Source organism: Dermacentor albipictus, chromosome 9 (assembly GCF_038994185.2).
Source record: "Dermacentor albipictus isolate Rhodes 1998 colony chromosome 9, USDA_Dalb.pri_finalv2, whole genome shotgun sequence".
Classification (NCBI taxonomy): Eukaryota; Metazoa; Arthropoda; class Arachnida; order Ixodida; family Ixodidae; genus Dermacentor; species Dermacentor albipictus.
The window spans coordinates 45,242,545-45,261,540 of NC_091829.1; the positions used below are offsets into that span (position 1 = coordinate 45,242,545).

Here is an 18,996-nt window from a genome sequence, read left to right on the forward strand (position 1 = left end):
TATATTGTGAGAGCTACGGGTGCGGGAAGGTACGGCAAACCTAAAGTATTTATCTAAGCGGGTACAGCGTGGAGAGTTAATTAAGGTGTGCAGGAACTTTATGCTTTCGACGTGGCGACGTGTTGCCTGAGCGGCTGAGATTAGAGAGGTTAGAAGGTGAAAAATTCATGTCTTAGCAAGGGTAGATAAAACAGCTTTCTTTTGCACGGATTCAATCTTATTAATATAGTTTTTATTGGTATGGTTCCGAACTATAGATGCATATTCAAGGATTGGGTGGTATAATGTTTTGTATGCTATCAGTTTAGTTCCTTGAGGAGTCACACAAAGGGTGCGTTGGTGGTAGGCGAGTTCTTTTTTAATGATTTACCAGATATTACTTCAATATGCTTGCTCCAAGTTGTGAGCGATTAAGAGTCCGAGGTACTTATATTCGGGTACTTTTGGTCGAAAGGAGTTATTGAAAGCGTACGAGAAAACGGAAGGAGTTAAACGCCTAGTGAATGTCACTGAAACAGTTTTGGTGAAGTTTATACTCATCTGCCAGGTGTTACACCATAAGCAGAAGTGTGAGACTGCGTCGTTAAGAAAGATGATCTTCAAGGAAGTTAACATTTTGGTAGAGGACGCAATCATCAGCACAGAGACGTGGCGAGTCATTAATGTAAAGTAGAAAGAGAAGTGGACCGATGACTGTACCCCGCGGCACACCGGAGGAAACATTAGCAATAGGGGAGTCAGAATCATAAGGTTCATATTGAGAACGGCCGGACAGAAAGCTGGGAATCCAGTCTATTAGTTTAGGATTATTTAGGATGAGGTTGAGTTTAAACAGTAGTTTAAGATGTGCCACAGTGTCGATCGCTTTGGACAGATCTATGAAAACTGCGGCAACCAGCGTATCAAAGTCTAGCGTTTTAGCAATGTCATGCGTGAATTCAACCAGCTGAGTTACGGTGCTAACACCACGATGAAAACCATGCTGACAATCATTTAGTATATTATTGTATTCTAGTAATCCAGGATACGTTTGTAAATTATGTGTTAGCGTAGTTTACAAGAGTGACAGGTTAGGGAAATTGGTCGGTGTTTAGTTAGCACCTGCTTATTAACAGATTTGTGTAAAGGTAGAGTTTTCGCATGTCACCACGAAGAAGGAACAAATGCAGTTGTTGATGATTTGTTGAAAATAACTAAGATAACGACTGGTGCAAAGGGAGTAACGAACAAGCAAAGCATTGCAAATAACGCCAGGACCACAAAACTTTTTGCTATCGAGTTTTAACACTAAATTAAGAACACCGTCAAGTAATACAGAGAGGTCACTAATTGTTGAAGCTATATCATATGTAAAAGGTTATCCTGAGAAAAAACGGATTGAAAAACAAGACAGATGCTATTTTATCGGTGTTACTAGTAGACTCCTCCTTAATTACAAAAAGTGGTATCATCAGTCGCACGAGGTAAGATGGACTGCCAATTTCTTTCTTTTTTATTGCATTTAATAAGCTGACGCAATTTTACTCTAATATAGAAGTTTTCCGCCAATTTAGGTTTATCTCGAAGTTCCTCCTTCACTTGGTTAAACATTGCAGTTTTAGTACAATCGTCTCTCAGCTTTGAGCACTTTAGTTTTGTTATTTATTTTATTTACTTATTATGCCTCAAGGGTCCCGCAATGGACATCACATGGGGAGGGGTCGGTACAGGGGTATCACATAATTAGAGTAAAGACTGGTGTATATAGGTCAAATAAATACAATTCAATTAGTGAATACAGAGCATGATAAGTAATATAATAGCGATGTGTTGCAGTATACACGATAATCCTATGGGTTAACGTCACTGTGTATGATTTCTTCGACGGTAGATTTGAATCCTGCAGGGCCGGTGATGGTAACGATATGGCACCGGGAAGGCGAATTGTAGCCACGCACAGTACGAATAAAAAAAATTGGAGGACGCTTAAGCTTCGCCTTCAAGAGTGGAACGCGACAGCGTTCCCGTCGACCCGCCAAGGGGTGTAAGACAGTGGGCTACGGCGCAGCGATCACTTACGAGGCGCCCCGCATAGGACGCGGTGAGCGTCGAGCAACGGAGTGTTCGGCGCGGCAACGAAACGTGCGCCTGAGCAAGCGGAACGAACCAAAGAACTCGGTGCCTCGGAGCCCCGGGGAAACGACGCACGCCAGCCAAACGTCGTGATCGGCACGGGCAGAGAGATAGAGAGATAGTGATCTAAAGAATGGAAGGACGCTTGATTCTGCAACCCGTGCGGGAGCAAGGAGAAACGTCGTCAGGGGAGAGGGAGTCCGGGACGCGACGCGCCTCGCACCTGTCCTCGCACAACCCCAATGCGCGCGTGACGCGCCACCTGTCGGGGCAGCACCGTACATTGAGAGGAGGGGATCTTCTGTGTTTGCCGCAAGATGGCTCTGCGTATGCAGAAAGCGCTGAAGAAATGTAGCGGAAACGCACTTCCCTACTCGTGTAACTGCAATTTCTGTAAGTTACATGTTCATAATTACCGATATACACCGCAGTATAACTTTCTACGGCTCGTTTCTAAGGCAACACCGCATTGACTAGAGGCGCTTTTGCACCGCTTTGAAGCATGGAACTCGTAGCTGAGTACGAGAGTGCCGCGCAGTACTGGGAGGATGAGACGTCGCGCGTAAAAGAGAAAACCGGAGGATGCCAGGGTCGTGATTTGTCAATGTTTGCAAGGGCAACTGTTTTTAATTTGTTTTTAATTGCCAAAGTGTGGTATGTCCTCCAATTTTTGTCGATGACCCGTGTGAATGTAAAGAATATACACAGAGTATTTGCTGTTTTTATCTGCGGTTCCACTTGGGAAAGGGTCAGCCATACCAACTTGTTTCGTCCTGTTCGAGATGGTGGTCTTGGATTGTCGCATTTGTTCTTACGACAGATTGTTTCTCGTTTTGTCTTCTTACGAGATCAAAGTGATTCATTCTTGCGTACGATGATCCAGATCCGTTTGAAAAGCGTTTTGCCTGAATTTATTGTGTCTAGTGCACAGCCTGTACACTATCGGCTTAAAGGCTACTTGCGAGAGGTAGTCGACTCCCTTCGAATATTAAAAGATCGGTTTTCCCTTCAGTACCTGAGCACAGTAACAAGAAAGAAACTTTACAAGGATTTAGTTGAAGTTATGATGCCAGTGCCATTGTACCGAATGAAATACTATGGAGGCCCAGGACAAGATGTTTTAAAGAGAGTTAAAATGATGCCAGTGAGAGCAAGCGTAAAGTCGTTCTTCTTTAAATTGTATACATCTACCCTTCCGGTCAAAACATGGATAGCCGACAAAGGAATATTTGTACCATGGACGACAAACTGTGCGCTATGTAACAAACCGGAGACCATTGAGCACGCTTTCATTGAGTGCTGGGATGCAATTTTTCATTGGGACGTCTTGCAAAGAACTCTTAAAAAGGAACTGCCGATTACAGAACAGGGTATACGTTTCCTGCCGGTAGACAGCCATCAGGGCTTTCCGTATGACATGATAATGCTCCTGGGCCTCCATAGTCTTTGGAAGACACGGATGGCGGTAACGCACGCCGATGTGAATGCGCGCCCAGCACGAGAAAATTTTGTTGAAAGCATTATTTTCATACGTGAGATATATCGTGTACAGGCAGATCCGCCTGACTGGTTGGGTATTCTTGATGAATTGGTGAATTTCAAGAAATTTTAGTTTGCCACGTTGGTCCAAGTAGGCCAGCGTGTTGTTATGTATGTATGTCATTTTGTGAATAAAGAAAAAAAAACTCGTTGCTGAGTGGTAGAGTCTCCGTCTTACACACCGGAGACCCTGGTTCGATTACCACCCAGCCCATCTTGCGAGTTGTTTTTTATTCAAGAAGTGCCTGCCGGGATTTATCACTCACGGCCAACGCCGCGGACGCCGACACCGACGACACCGGCTTTTCTGCGACACGAGCTCCTTAACGCTATCGCGTTAAAATTCTTGACGAAATGTTGTGGTGTGGGCACGTGGAGGGGCGACGGCGTTTGGATGGGTGTTGCGCGACATGCGAAGGACGCGAACGATGAGTTCATTTTTTAGGTGGCAAACAGTGGAAGAACTTGTGACAAAGATTTAGTCGAGAATTGAGTCAGGGCGGGTAGATCAAGTGGTGATTCTTAGTGCTTTGATGCTAGAGTTGTAAGAATAATCACTCAATATGAATCTAGCTGCTAAGTCCTGGACTGCTTCGAGTGCTTTAATTCGGTTTAATTGGAAAGGGTCATACATTGCACTTGCATAATATAGTTTTGGACGGAGTAGTGTGTTGTATGCGAAAAGCTTAACAGAGGAACGCGCAATGGAGAGAGTGCGACGGATGTGGCCCAAGACCCGGTTTGCAGAATTAGTAACTTGATTAACGGGATTGGTCCAAGTTAGGTTGTGGGATATGGGAACACCGAAGTATTTGAACGAGTCACCGGTAATTATAGGGTAGTTGTTAATGATGTATTCAGGAGTTGAAAAGTTGCGACGACGGTGAAATGAAATTAGTACAGTTTTATTAACGTTGAGAGACGTCAACCAAATTTTACACCACTCTTCTATATGATGAAGACCGTTCTGGAGGATAAAAATATCGGACGTGTCTGTTATAGGGCGGAATAAAATATAATCATTGGCGAAGAGATGAATTTTCGCTTGACACAAGAAGGGGTGGCTCGTTAATATATATTAAAATCAGAAGGGCCCCGAAGACCGTGCCTTGGGAGACACCGGATAAGACTTGTGAGAACGATGATGAATGTGTATAGCATAGACGAACTGATGACGGTATGTTAAAATGCTTGAATCGAATTAAGAACTTATTAATGTAGATTTAATTGTGATAGTTTGAGTAGTAACGAGCATGAGGTACGTTATCAAACGCATTTTCGAAGCCAAGGCTGAATGCATAGGTAGGTATGGGATGAGTGAAAGACGTGCAAGAATTAAGCGAGCTGCATCTCGCAGGAATGGCCTTTACGGAAACCATGTTGGTTAGGATGAAAAAGTTGATGGGCGATAGAAATTTCATGGCACTAGAGAAAATGGCGTGTTCTTTTAGTTTGGTGCAGACGCTTGTGAATGAAACAGGGCGACAGTTTTTGCGACATGACCTAGAACCTCTTAGAAATTCTGAATACCTTGCCAACACGTCACTCAACCGGTATAGTGCCCGTATTAAGAGATTGCTGGATAATTCTGGAAAGAATAATGCTGGAATGGTACTTTGTGTTTTTTAGTTCCTTGGCATTTATTCCATCAATTCCGGTTGACGATGAATTCTTTAGTGAATGAATTATTTTCACAATGCCAGGTGGGTCAAACATGATGTTATTCATACGGGTATCAGTGTATGGTAAGATATCGGCCATGTTGTGAGCTTAGTCATTAGTAAAAACCGAAGAGCATATAATGTTTAGGATATTAGCAACTTCGCTTTCCAGTATGATGCTGCCCATGTCATCACAAAGATTATGTTCTCATGATGAGGGTTGATGGTTCGCCATAAACGTTTCGGATAACTGTGTAACATCGAGGAGAGTGTAAAGGAAAAGAAATTGCGTTTGATTGCGGATTTAAGCGAGTTATAATGCTTCTTTGCAGCGTCATACTTTTCCCATGCTAATGAAGATCCCAAGGAAGAACCCAAGGCCTTAGCTGAGTGAAATAAACGTTCTTTTTAAATATTATTTTCAACGTTGTATTGAACCATGGAGAGCGCGCGCGTTCAGTCACTTTTATAGTTCGAATATATAGTTTTATTAAACTCGTCGTTTCAGATTTGAATAGCTGCCAATTTGACTCGACGATCCGTGAGTGAAAAACAGATGTAAAACGATCACAAAACTTTGCTAGTTCATTACTTAGGCTCATGTAGTCGCCTTTATTGTTAAGGGTAAGTGCCTTTTTAGCTGTTTTACTGGTGAGTAGATTACAAGGGAACTTACTGTGGATGGCTACGTGATCGCTAAAGCCAGGTAAGTATGTGATAACGGAAAAATTATCGGGATGTGTCGTTAATATAAGGTCGAAAGTGTTGGCAGAATGGGTAGTCGTGCGCGTTGATTTACTGATTATTTGGAATAAGCCGAAGTTAAGACATGTGTTCGAGAACTCGGTAGACAAGTTGTTTCTTGATGAAGTAGTTGCTACATCAGACCAGTCCATGGAAGAAAAACTAAAACTACCGAAAAGCAGAATGGGAAAACTTGGATAGGCAGTGGTAACGGGTCACATAGCGTCATGAAACAATGATATGAATGACGAGTCAGCGCCGGGTGGACGATAGCAGATACCCATTAGTACGTGTGGAATGGTGACTTTACAGCACATCCAGAGCATTTCTAAGGGAGTTAATTCAAAGAGAGAGCAAAGCAATTGGTGAGGAGCTGCGAAGAGAACACCACCACCGCGTAGGCTGTTCTCCCTGCTTTAACGAATTCTACTGTTATGAGTGGAGTCGTGAGTGGCAGCGCCTAACGTGCATTTTGATGTTTCAACAAGTTTGTTAGTATATTCATCCCAGTTGTAGGTTATCAATGAACGCATGATCAAAGCGTATCCGCACCGAAGGCCCATTGTTACGAAAGGATGTGATAGCATCCCATAGCTTCCTACGGATTATGCACACACGGTTAAAAAACCTTCCCTAATGGTGTAGCAAGTGTATTTGAGCTTGGGTGAATTCCTGAGCACCTGTATTTTCTCATTGAAATCCGGTAACGTAATGAACAGAAAACGTGCATTAGTCCCGCGAGTTTCACCAATTCTGTGCAATCTTCCAATGCGTGGGCATTGAATTTTAGGCACTTCCGAGAGCCACAGAGATACCCTTGAAAGCAGGGCGTCGTTGTTTTCATCTTGTACTTCAGGTAATCCATGTAGGATGACGTTATTTCTACGCGAACGATTTTCCAAATCATCAACGCTCAAAACAAGCTTATTGTGTCAGTAAAGTTATTCCGAAGCTGCTTATCTTTGACATTTATGCTTGAGACGGTGGTGTTAAGTTTCTTAACCAAAGAACAGATTTAATTTCGTATTTGCACAGAGTTCTCTACTGACAGAGAAGATTCAAGGGCATTCACACGAGATTACAGTGCCTCGAAATGTGAATCAACCTGCAGTAGGAGTAACCCAATATCGCAAGGCATTTGTTCCTGACCATAAAGCAGCATCGCAAACATATCGACGAAAGTTTGTCGCTATCCGCAGTGCAATCAACCTTCGAAGTACTTGTTCCAGTGGCATCCGTTCGATCGTGGTTCACGTTACTTCCAGGTCGTCCACTATTAGCGGTATTGCGAGGGCCAAGGTTTGATCCGCACTGCGGTCTTTAATAGAAGTTGTCTGCGCGTTCTTTAAACAAGCCAGCAAACTACGTCGGCTCAAATTACCACGCTGATACACGACATAATTCAGTGCAGCGCTGGCATTCCTCAATTAGAGTTCTCCACAGGCTACAATTATTTCGTGGAAACAGGCTATGGGGGAAACGCCACAGTGGAGAGCTTCATTTGGGATCCTTTAAGGTGCACTCGAAGGTTGCTGTAAACGACTGCGCTTACATTACGCACCCCGTCGAAATACGGCCGCCGCGGGCACATATCGACATGGCGACATCACGCCCGGAAAATCAAGTGAAATTACAGAAACACATACCTTTATACGGCCAGACAACCTTACTGTCGCTTGAAGTGGCGCTGTCAGTGGAGCCGCTGGATTGGATTGGATTTCCTTCTGCGATGGCGCTCGGGCTGCTGCTTCCTCCTCATCCTGTCGATATCCCATGACGAAGCGTCCTTCTGCTGGTCCGTAGAGCTTGTTGGTGACGCCACGCTTCTATGCCAGCACTGGTTGTGGAATCTTTACGCAACATTGTAACTGTCCGCAGTCCTTGCCGTCTGTTGCAATACGTTGCCAAGGTTTCCTACGCAAAGAACAAAATCTAACAGTAGACTTATAATAGAAGCACAACGCAATATGCATGTGTTCACACCAGTGCGTCTATAGAACATCTCTTTTTTTATTTTTATGCGCCTTACCCGTCAACAATTGGCCTTTATAAAGTGAAAGCCCGGTAGCTTTATAAATTTAAAGCAGATGTTTTTGCTCTACCATATTTGCGTAGACATATAGATCTAAAATTGAAGTGAGAAATGCAAGGATGTTAACCGGATGACATACATCAGGTCTGCTACCTTACCGTGGGGGAGGGGGGAGTGGAGACCCAAATATTAAAAGCAGAGATTCGATCGATCGATCGATCGATTGATCGATTGATTGATCGATTGATTGATTGATTGATTGATTGATTGATTGATGGATGGATTGACTGATTGATTGACTGACTGACTGACTGACTGACTGACTGACTGACTGACTGATTGATTGATTGATTGATTGATTGATTGATTGATTGATTGATTGATTGATTGATTGATTGATCAACTGATTTATTAACTGATTGACTGATTGGGAATGTTGGCTACGACCACAGTATGTCGCCGGCTTCAACGAAGCGCATGTTCAAGGCGGGGAGAGAAAGAGCTAAAAATAAAGAACGAAGGATGTGAGAGTCTTTCGACGGCCACTAGAAGTTATACCAACTTCAACAGCGCACTCGTCACCGTCTTTAGCGACGACCACATTGCTTCGACAGCGGCCGGTCTTCGAGTCATGCTCGCGTTGGTGCGAGCGACCGCCTTCGCGTGCTATAACGAGAACAGTGGCAAAGAACATATGTCGCAAATGCTGCATAATGTTCACATTCGGTAAATGCCACTTGCCCCGATTCGACAAAGTCCAAATGTAATGGGGAGTCGCAGCGAAGGTGCCAGGCGATGCAAATGGTTCATGCATAGGTTACTACGTGGGACCTATTCCGTAAAGAGATATATAAACGAAAGAAAAACAGGGAGGTTAATCAGAAAAAAAGTCCTGTTGTCTATTCTGCACGATGCGAAGGGGAAATAAGACTTGAAGAGATAGAAACGGAAATCGGCGCACAAAATTCGGTACTCCTATTACGTAAGTTACTTAGTTTGGGAGGCCAGGCCGTCATATTCAAGGAAGTGGGTCGAGCAACATTAAAAATATGATCTTGGGTTTATTAAGCTTTAGTAAACTAAAGCGTGCGCTACTGTATGCCTTCGTTCCATTGCAACAACGTTACCTATGGATAGCCGTTAGTAACCTACGAGGAAATTTCTACGTGAGGCTTTTTCGCAAATTTTTCACGAGAACCCTGGCTTCGAAAACATTAAAAGCCGCAGTTTCGCCCACAAGGCGAAAGACTATGGCGCCCCAGTGTCACACCAGTGAAACCAGCATCTCGTCCAGTGTGACCCAGCTCTTATCTAGCGTTATCACTGGTGTCCCAGTGACTCCCAGTGGTCCCCATAGTGCGATCGAGTGTCAGAAAAAGCGCTGATTTCACACTGGAAGGCACTGTAGAACGCCGGCTTTTGCAATATCGATGCGACGTGCTTAACGCAACAAGCATGTCAAGCGTTGGCTTGAAAGAGTTTATTCGTCCTTTTCAGGTAAGTCCTCATGGTCTAATGTTAGAGCATCGAATTTTTGCGCTGCGAGCCGGGGTTCGAAACCGACCATCGTAACTTTTTTACTTATTGATTTATTAATTTCTAGCAACAGCTAGTGCCACCTAGTGTGAAATGTTGGCCATAAACGGTCAGAAAGTGACAAACCGCAAAGTGGGGAGAAGTGCCAAGGAAAGCTATCGCTTTAAAATATGAACTCATAGGACGTTTACGACTCGAGTGCAACGCACACGTTTAAGCGCCAGCGGGCGAGGTGTTTTCGCTCCTGACTTCTAGAGAAAGAGAGCGAGAGAAAAGCAATGAAATGACAGGGAGGTTAACCTGAGGATATCTCCGGCTGGCTACCCTGTCCCATGGGAGCGGAAAAGTGGGGCGACGGATGAAAGAAAACGTCAGGGCAGAACTGCTGCTGTGGGCGAAGGAGCCACTTAAGTCATAAGCAGTATCAAGGTCCCACTAACACATTCGACGTCACACAATGCACAGTCAAAACTTCTCACACAGTCCGGCATCTCTCGCTCGGGGTGTAAAAGTAGTGCTTCTCCATGACATGTCAGTGTAAAGGATGTTTTACAACGCTCTCGTTAAAACTATTGCACTCCGATTGTGCCAGTGTCCTCCTCCGGAAGCAGAAAGACAGCCTATGTCCAACGCATTCGGGAAACTAGATTGTCTTCCGAGTGAACAGAAAATACTAGAATATCGCCCCCCCCCCCCCCCGGTCATCGGTTCAGAAGGCAGCGAAGGCACTTCTCTGCTTTCGGAGAGCACCTGGCTTGTGCGAGCGCCTTTGACTCACTCACACACACACTTTGTGTGTGTGTGTGTTGGTTTTAAATTTCTTTTTTACATTTTTTTATCCTTCTCTCTCTCACTTATCGCATTCCCTTGTCCCTCCCCCATTACAGGGCAGCCAACCGGAGATAATCTCTGGTTAACCTCCCAAGTCTTTAAATTAAAAATTAAATTAAATGAAATTTTTAACATTTCCTTTAAAAAAATTTTTAAAAATTATGGGGTTTTACGTGCCAAAACCACTTTCTGATTATGAGGCTCGCCGTAGTGGGGGACTCTGGAAATTTCGACCACCTGGGTTTCTTTAACGCGCACCTAAATCTAAGTACAGTGTCGACCACACTTGTCTAGAGTGGCCCGACTGCTGCTCCGCACTGCGCCTGCGACGCCTAGCGACAAGCACCGGGTTCGAGATGTGTTGGCCGATAGCGCCACGCGCGTGATTGCGGATAGCGCCACCTGCGTGATTTGCGGGTCGCGAGCACCGGCTTTTTATCACTAGACGAGCACTGCCAGCTGAGCTGCGAGCGTGACACGGCTAGAATGCTGCGGCCTGTATCTTGGCTGCCCGCGAATGCCGCAGCGTCCACGCACGTGGCGCTATCGGCCAACACATCTCGAACCCAGGGCTTGTCGCTAGGCGTCGCAGGCGCAGTGCGGAGCAGCCTTCGGGCCACTCTAGACAAGTGTGATCGACACTGTACACGGGTGTTTTCACAATTCGCCCCCATCGAGATGCGGCCGCCGTGGCCGGGATTTGATCCCGCGACCTCGTGCGCAGCAGCCCAACACCATAGCCACGGGAGAACAGACGGCAAACTGCTTCAAAGCGAGCGCGAACCTTGTCGTCTGTCCTCCATATTTAGCGGCCCGCTGATACTTTTTACGTATCATATAATTGTACACGCAATAACAAGTTCTCATGGTTAAACAAAACATGTTTTTGCGTAATAATCAAAATAAAACACCTTTTTACGTGCTGTTTTAGTAGTGTTACGTTTCGCCTACGACGCGCGGTAAAGCCGGCGCGGATTCAACGGACGCCGGGGCTTCGTTCAAAGCGGCGGACATTTTGGCCCGTTCGGAGCGGCCGCGACGCATCCCCGCCGAGCGCGTCCCGGCATGTTTCAGTGCCACGTGTCTTCGTGTGTGCGTGTGTGTGTGCGTGCCCACGCTTGTCAAAGTGCGGCAGCCGGGGAGAGGAGCTCCCCAAGTGTGAAGCGAGGAGGTCTGACCGGCGCCGGCCCGTCTGATGCGTCACTACACTCGTCTCTACATGTCTCTCAGTCCGTCTGTGCCCCACCGTCACGTGGCGTCATTCCGTGACCTTCCTTCTTGCCCGCGACGCCAAGAGTATAAAAGCAGCTGCTCCCGGACGGCAAGAGAGAGGCTCCGAATTCTTCAGTCGAGAAGCGTGCACTCCCGTCTCTGCACTTCGGTCGACCTGACCGGCCGCTCTTTTGCGATGCTAGAATAAACAAGTTGATCTGTTAGCAGTCGACTCATGCTTTGCCGGGACCTTCGGATGCTTCCAGTGTGCCCCAGGCCGCCAGGCCAACGCTACCCTTGGGGCTTGCGACCCTTTTGCGACAACGGGCGCCAGCGGTCCGATTGCAATAACGGGTGTCAGCACTGAGGTTCCAACAGCTGGTGGCAGCACTGAGATTTCAACAGCCGGTGCCATCGGTGGGATTCCAATAGCTGGTTGCCAGCGGTGAGATCGCGACAACGGAGGCCTGCAGCGAAGATATGCGGTTGACTGTATGCTGAGCAGCACAACGACCATCCGGGAGCAGTGCAACGAGCCCTGTGTGATGACTGGTTGCCTGCAGCGGAACGACTGCGCTGAATTCTTGGCTGCGAGGTTTGGTGAGTGCGGGACTTTCTTCTTCTGAGTTTTGCCAGGCTTTTGTTAGTGTGAGAAACAGAGCTGGTAATTGTGGTTGTCGTTGCTGCGGGGTTAGTTTGCGGCAAGACAATAGTAGGCAGTAGAGAAAGCAGCATTCAGAGCAGCCATGGATTTGAAGTCGTTGCGCAAACCGAAATTGTTGGAGCTTGCAAGGGAGTTGGGTCTGGATGTCTCAGACAAACTCAGAAAACCAGAACTGCTGAGGGCTATTCTTGAGTTAGAAGCTGAGGATGACGAGCTGTCGGAATGCCTTGAGACCATTGAGGAGAGGGCAAAAAGACAGGAGCGCGAACTTAAAGAACAGAAAGAGAAAGATGAGCGTGAACTTAAAGAACAGATAGAACGAGAGCAACAAGAGAAAGAAAGAGAGCGCGACCGTCAACACGCTTTGGAAATGAAGCGTCTCGAGTTAGAGATGGAACGCGCTCGTAATGGAAGTCAGGCACACGGTGCAGGAGAACGAGTATTGTTCAAAATGACTGACCTGATGCGGCCGTTTAAGCTTGGAGAGGACATTGGTTTGTTCCTGGTTAACTTTGAGCGAACGTGCGAAAAGCAGGGGTTCTCTCGGGAAACGTGGCCACAGCGCTTGCTCACTTTGTTACCCGGCGAGGCGGCCGACGTAGTCGCTCGCTTGGAGAGAAAGGAGGCAGAGGATTTCGACAAAGTGAAATCGAGTCTGCTAAAAAAGTACAGGCTGTCAGCGGAGGCGTTCCGTCGGAAGTTTCGGGAAAATGAGAAAGGTAAAAGCGAGTCATATACAGAGTTTGCCTACAGGCTTATGTCAAACATGCAGGAGTGGCTCAAAGAAGAGAAAGCGTTTGGTGACCACGAGAAAGTTCTGCAGTGTTTCGGGCTGGAACAGTTTTATAGTCGGTTACCTGAGAACGTGCGGTACTGGGTCTTGGATAGGCCAGACGTTAGTACGGTGGCTAGAGCCGCTGAGCTAGCCGAAGAGTTTGTGACGCGTCGGGCTCGTGGAGCTAAGGGCGGTCAAAAGGGTGAATTTGGCTCCAAGTTTGAGAAGCCGAAGTTCACGCCCATGAGAGCAAAGGGGGACACACGTAGTGCGGATGCGAGTGAAAGCAGTCCGACCGAACGTAAGGAGACGGCGGCAACCGAAGCCGAACGCAGAAAGCGGTTCGAGACGAGGCAAGCGCGCGTTTGTTATACGTGTCAGAAGCCGGGTCACTTTTCGGCGCAGTGTCCAGAAACAAAAACAAAAGTCGTGTTTTTGTCATTATGCAGCACTGACGAGAACATGAAGCTTCTCGAACCTTACATGCGAGACCTCCTCGTAAACGGGAAAGAGTGCCGAGTGCTTCACGATTCCGCAGCTACGATGGATGTAGTCCACCCCTCTTACGTAGAACCCGATATGTTCACGGACGAGTGCGCATGGATCAAGCAAGCCGTGGAAGCTCATAGCGTGTGTCTGCCCGTAGCAAAAGTGCTTATTGAAGGTCCTTTCGGAGCACTTGAGACGGAGGCGGCAGTGTCATCTATGCTGCCCCCCCAGTACCCGTACCTATTTTCGAACAGGTCCGATCACCTCCTGCGCGAGAAGGGGCTTTTGTTTGGTGAGGCTAGCGTTCAGGCCTTAACTAGATCGAAGGTTCGGGAGCTCGCTGCAAAGGCGGTAGTTGCGAGGCCGACGTTGTCGAACGATGAGAAAGGGTCAGAGGCGCAGCAAGCTGATATTCAGAGCACGCCCGAACTAAATAAAATTGAGCCTGTAGTGTTAAAGGCACCAGATAATGGAGAGGAAATTCCCGATGCGGGAAAGTAAGAAGAGCTATCTGCAGATTTGCTCATCGCGCCTACGTCAGACGGACTTAATAGGTTGCTAAAAGTCAGCCGGTCGGCTTTGATAGCCGAGCAAAAGAAGGATGGCAGCCTAGAAAACATAGGCTGCATTATCAAGGAAGGTATCGCCAAGAAAAATGCTCGCTTTGTGGAAAGAGGTGGGGTCCTGTACCGGAAGTATCTAGACCGCAGGGGAATGGAGTTCGATCAGCTGATCGTGCCTCAATGCTATCGTCAGGATCTGTTGCGCTTGTCGCATGGGGGTTCGTGGTCCGGACACCTAGGAGTTAAGAAAACTAAGGACCGTCTCTTGCAAGAGTGGCCAGGGTGTTTTCGGGACGCAGACCACTTTGTGAAGACATGCGACACCTGTCAGCGGGTCTAATCTAACCAGGAGACTAATCGAGGGCGCCGTTGAAGTTGGTACCTATCATTACGAAGCCTTTTAGACGGCTCGTTATTGATACAGTGGGACCTCTGCCGGTAACAGCCACGAGGTACAGACACATTTTGACTGTGATCTGCCCAGCGACAAAGTTCCCTGAAGCAGTGCCGCTTAAAGAACTCAGCTCAGTTGAGATAGTCAATGCACTACTGTCCATATTTGCGCGAGTTGGTTTTCCTGCGGAAATCCAATCAGATCAGGGCACAGTGTTTACTAGCGCTTTGACGACAGCTTTTCTCGAAAGGTGTGGGGTAAAGCTGTTACACAGCTCAGTGTACCACCCACAGTCGAATTCCCTTGAGAAGCTCCTCTCCGTCATGAAGCGCGTGTGGAGAGCATTGTGGTTTGAACAACAAACTGACTGGGAGCTGTTTCTGCCTGGGGTGATGTTTGCATTGAAGACCGCGCCGCCTGCGGCTACGGGGTTTTCGCCAGCTGTGCTGGTGTACGGTCGCTCGCTGCGATCTCCGCTTCGCATGCTTCGAGACGGATCACTGCCCTCTCCAATGGCTGCAGACCATCTCTTTCACAAATGGCCGCCTCCTGCGCTGGAGCCTCGCTTTGCAACAATATTCCTTTGAGGTGCGTTACAAAAAGGGGAGTCTCAACGGTAACGCCGATGGCTTAAGTCGAAACCCCTAACGTGGGAATCAGCCTCAAAATTGTTTGTTATTGATGTTTTTCTTCCTGAGGCAGGATTTTTAACATATTGCTTTTGTGTAGTGTTTCAAAGTGATGATGTGCTTTGTAGTGCAATTTTCCGATTTGTGGACGCGTTCTGAGTGCTGCTAGACTACTGTAAGGAACTAGGCAGTAGTATAAAAGGGGAAAGAGCCTGGCATGGCTTAGTAAGGGTTGTGCCGTGCTTGCTGACTGAGCGGCTGAGTTTCGGCGTAGTTCTAACGCTTGCTGGGAACGAGAGAAAAATGACAACTCTCCCGAAGTCACTTTGCAGTGTCCTGTGTGAACCTGAACGTGAGAACGAGGCCTTCTCTGTGCGCTGCGCTCACGAAACGCCGAGGGACGACCGACTTCGGTTATGAGCATCATCGAGCGACATCCCTCCGGACAGCGGATGCAGTCCCCTGACCATCGGGATCTCCTTCCCCCGGCGGGGCGGTCTGTTACGTTTCGCCTACGACGCGCGGTAAAGCCGGCGCGGATTCAACGGACGCCGGGGCTTCGTTCAAAGCGGCGGACATTTTGACCCGTTCGGAGCGGCCGCGACGCATCCCCGCCGAGCGCGTCCCGGCATGTTTCAGTGCCACGTGTCTTCGTGTGTGCGTGTGTGTGTGTGTGCCCACGCTTGTCAAAGCGCGGCAGCCGGGGAGAGGAGCTCCCCAAGTGTGAAGCGAGGAGGTCTGACCGGCGCCGGCCCGTCTGATGCGTCACTACACTCGTCTCAACATGTCTCTCAGTCCGTCTGTGCCCCACCGTCACGTGGTGTCATCCCGTGACCTTCCTTCTTGCCCGCGACGCCAAGAGTATAAAAGCAGCTGCTCCCGGACGGCAAGAGAGAGGCTCCGAATTCTTCAGTCGAGAAGCGTGCACTCCCGTCTCTCCACTGCGGTCGACCTGACCGGCCGCACCGGCCGCTCTTTTGCGATGCTAGAATAAACAAGTCGTTCTGTTAGCAGTCGACTCATGCTTTGCCGGGACCTTCGGATGCTTCCAGTGTGCCCCAGGCCGCCAGGCCAACGCTACCCTTGGGGCTTGCGACCCATTTGCGACAACGGGCGCCACGATTGCAATAACGGGTGTCAGCACTGAGGTTCCAACAGCTGGTGGCAGCGCTGAGATTCCAACAGCCGGTGCCATCGGTGGGATTCCAATAGTAGAAAATGAATAATTGTGACAGACGGAACGGTGCTTGCCTGGCTCTCCGAGAGCGATGCCAATCCGAAGTCACTATATACCGGCATTCCAATGCATACCACAGCGCAGCAGCGCCAGGTGTCCCTCTAGGTAATGTAGAGAGAAACTCTATGGGTTAGAAGGCAGCCACAGGCGCGCAGTGGCCTTGGCTGCAGAAAGGACGGAGCCATGTGGACGCATCACCACGCTCCACCTAATCGGCTCTGCCTCAGCCAAGTCAGCGTTCTGGCTTTCGGTGCTGTGGGAATGCGCAAACACAGGCACACACGCACGCGCTAATGTGTATGTTCAGCAAATGTGTGCAGACTACACCGGGATGACACGTATACAGTGACCTGAGCGGAACCCACAGTAAGCGTCAAGCTATAAATCTATATTACCCTTTCGATTGACGCTGACAAAGAACGCCGGTGGCTTTTCGTGGGTCTGATCTAGGGCACCACCGAGGTGCGTGTCGCGTTTCAACGAGAGACGCGTTTTCCGGGCTGGCCGTGGCTCGACGTAGCATTAGAACACGGAGTGCGGAGCTCGAACGCTACGCTAAACCTCGCTGTCGCTTTCAATGGTTCGGGTTCGGGAGAAACTTCCATGCCCCCCCCCCCTCCCCCCCATTTTTTTGTCCTTCTTCATACTTTGCGGAGTTTCTTCACAGCCCGCGAAAGGGAACCAGGTTAAAGATAACTTCACTGAACAATGTGATCGGATCTTTTCTGAGCACGCTCTACAACTTTGCCTGTACAGCCTGCACCCTAAAGCTCACGAAAAGTTTTGCATAACTAAATTTTGAAAATTAGCTGACTAATCATATGAAAAATTCTGTGCAACACAAGTCGACTGCTGCATGTATGCTATTGGTGTCATTCACCTAAGTATACCACGTTTTTACATTTTGGTTCATGTTACGAGAAAAATCTGGGACAGGCCAGCGTTAATCCATGAAGCCCTTTGAAAGAGGCAGATGTATTCAGGACAGCGATTGAAAATACTCTATTGTTAGAAACCACAGCGTACGCCGTTAAACACAAGCATAAGTGAATGTCGTAAACTTTTTTTACTCATTCACGCGTTCAGCTTTTTTTTTTTCATATTTGTGAGAAAAACAACCTCCACGGTGATGAAAACCATGAGTTCATTATTTATCCTAACATATGCGACATACAGCAGGCAAGTATATTTGGGCATTAGTCTCGCTTTGTTGAAGGACGATGACCTGTTGGGGCGCGCGTTTTATTTTTGTGCTTTTAATCGACCTATTGTGCTACCTTAAGGGGCAGGCGGCAATCGATATCCATCCTGTGCCCATTAGCGTCAAGCTTTCAGCACCACACTGTGCTGAAACTTTCAGCGCAACAAGGTTGATTTGATAAATTGTGACGATGGGGGTACGACCTCACAAATAATAAGACTCAACGAGCACAACCGTAAACGTTCAAAAAGGTTGAAGCGAAGACAGATAAAAAGTAACTGACGTTAACATTGCTATTAATTTCGACGTCATCGCTTTAGGGGGAAATGTGAGAAGGCTGTGGTTTGGCGAGTTGTTTCTCGAAGGGCCCTGACCGCTTCCAGTACATTTCCTAGTTAAGTGTCGAAGACAGCTTGTGCGGCAGGAGGGTGATTAACGAGACGTCAGCGTTGTGTCAGAATAGCGCGTCCTATGGCTTCGGAAATGCGAGATCGATGCCTAGAGACTTGGCATTTCTCCATCTGGGTAACGTTCGGAGGAATATTTAAAGGTAGTGGTCCCGGCATCGGGAGCTATAAACATAGCTGCCATTTCTGCATAAGCGCAGGACACAGAGTGACGGGAAGTCTCATGAAGTGAACCAGCGTGGAGAAGCGTCGTTAAGTAAATGTCTTTGTCATTCCAGTCGCAGAAGAAAAAAGAAGAACCGAGTATACCACTTAATTATAGTATATATAGGGTTGTACAATTATAACAAGTAAAGGTCTTCCAACTTTGCCGACCAACTACCGCAGTAGATGAATTCCCAGTAATTTAGCCTCAAAAACGGTTCTGCTACTAAGTACCTGACGTTAGTGATGACACAGGCAGTGACGTGCTCAACGCATTCCGTGTTAGTTGCAAAACTCGGGTCGTGACCGCAGCACCCACCGAGGGGGGGGGGGGGTGTAGTCGAGGGGAGGAAGGTGCTATACTAGACACAGTATATTTCTGCCATATTGTCGAATTCTTTAACGGCGATACTTTGAGCCAATCAGAGCGCCTGCAGCAGCCCTCTGAGCCAATCATAGCTAACAAGATGGCGACATAGGCTTCTGTGGTTACAATGATAGGATGATACCGGTTTCTCGCTTGCATGGCCGCTTACCATGGCACCGCTGTAAACATCGGTCTCCAAAGACGTTTAAAACATAACCCACATGCAAACAAAACCAATGATCCAAAAGAAAGAAAGAAAAAAAAATGCATCAAGCGCGACCGACTGTTTACTTTGACTCCACTTTTCCGCGCATTTTTTTCTAATTCCAACGCCGCCGACATTCCCAGTATTGCCCACTATTAATCGTATTCCTATGATACCCTACTAACAAAACCCTG

The 18,996-nt window shown here is 47.6% G+C and overlaps 1 long non-coding RNA gene across 2 annotated transcripts in view; it reads right to left on the reverse strand.

Annotated features, from left to right (window-relative positions):
- LOC139049766 (uncharacterized) overlaps positions 1 to 18,996 on the reverse strand; it is a 133,711-nt gene that overhangs the window by 56,296 nt on the left and 58,419 nt on the right. For both annotated transcript variants that reach the window (XR_011508566.1, XR_011508567.1), the window contains exon 4: positions 7,703 to 7,970. This is a non-coding gene — a long non-coding RNA (uncharacterized lncRNA). The remainder of the gene's footprint in view (positions 1 to 7,702; positions 7,971 to 18,996) is intronic.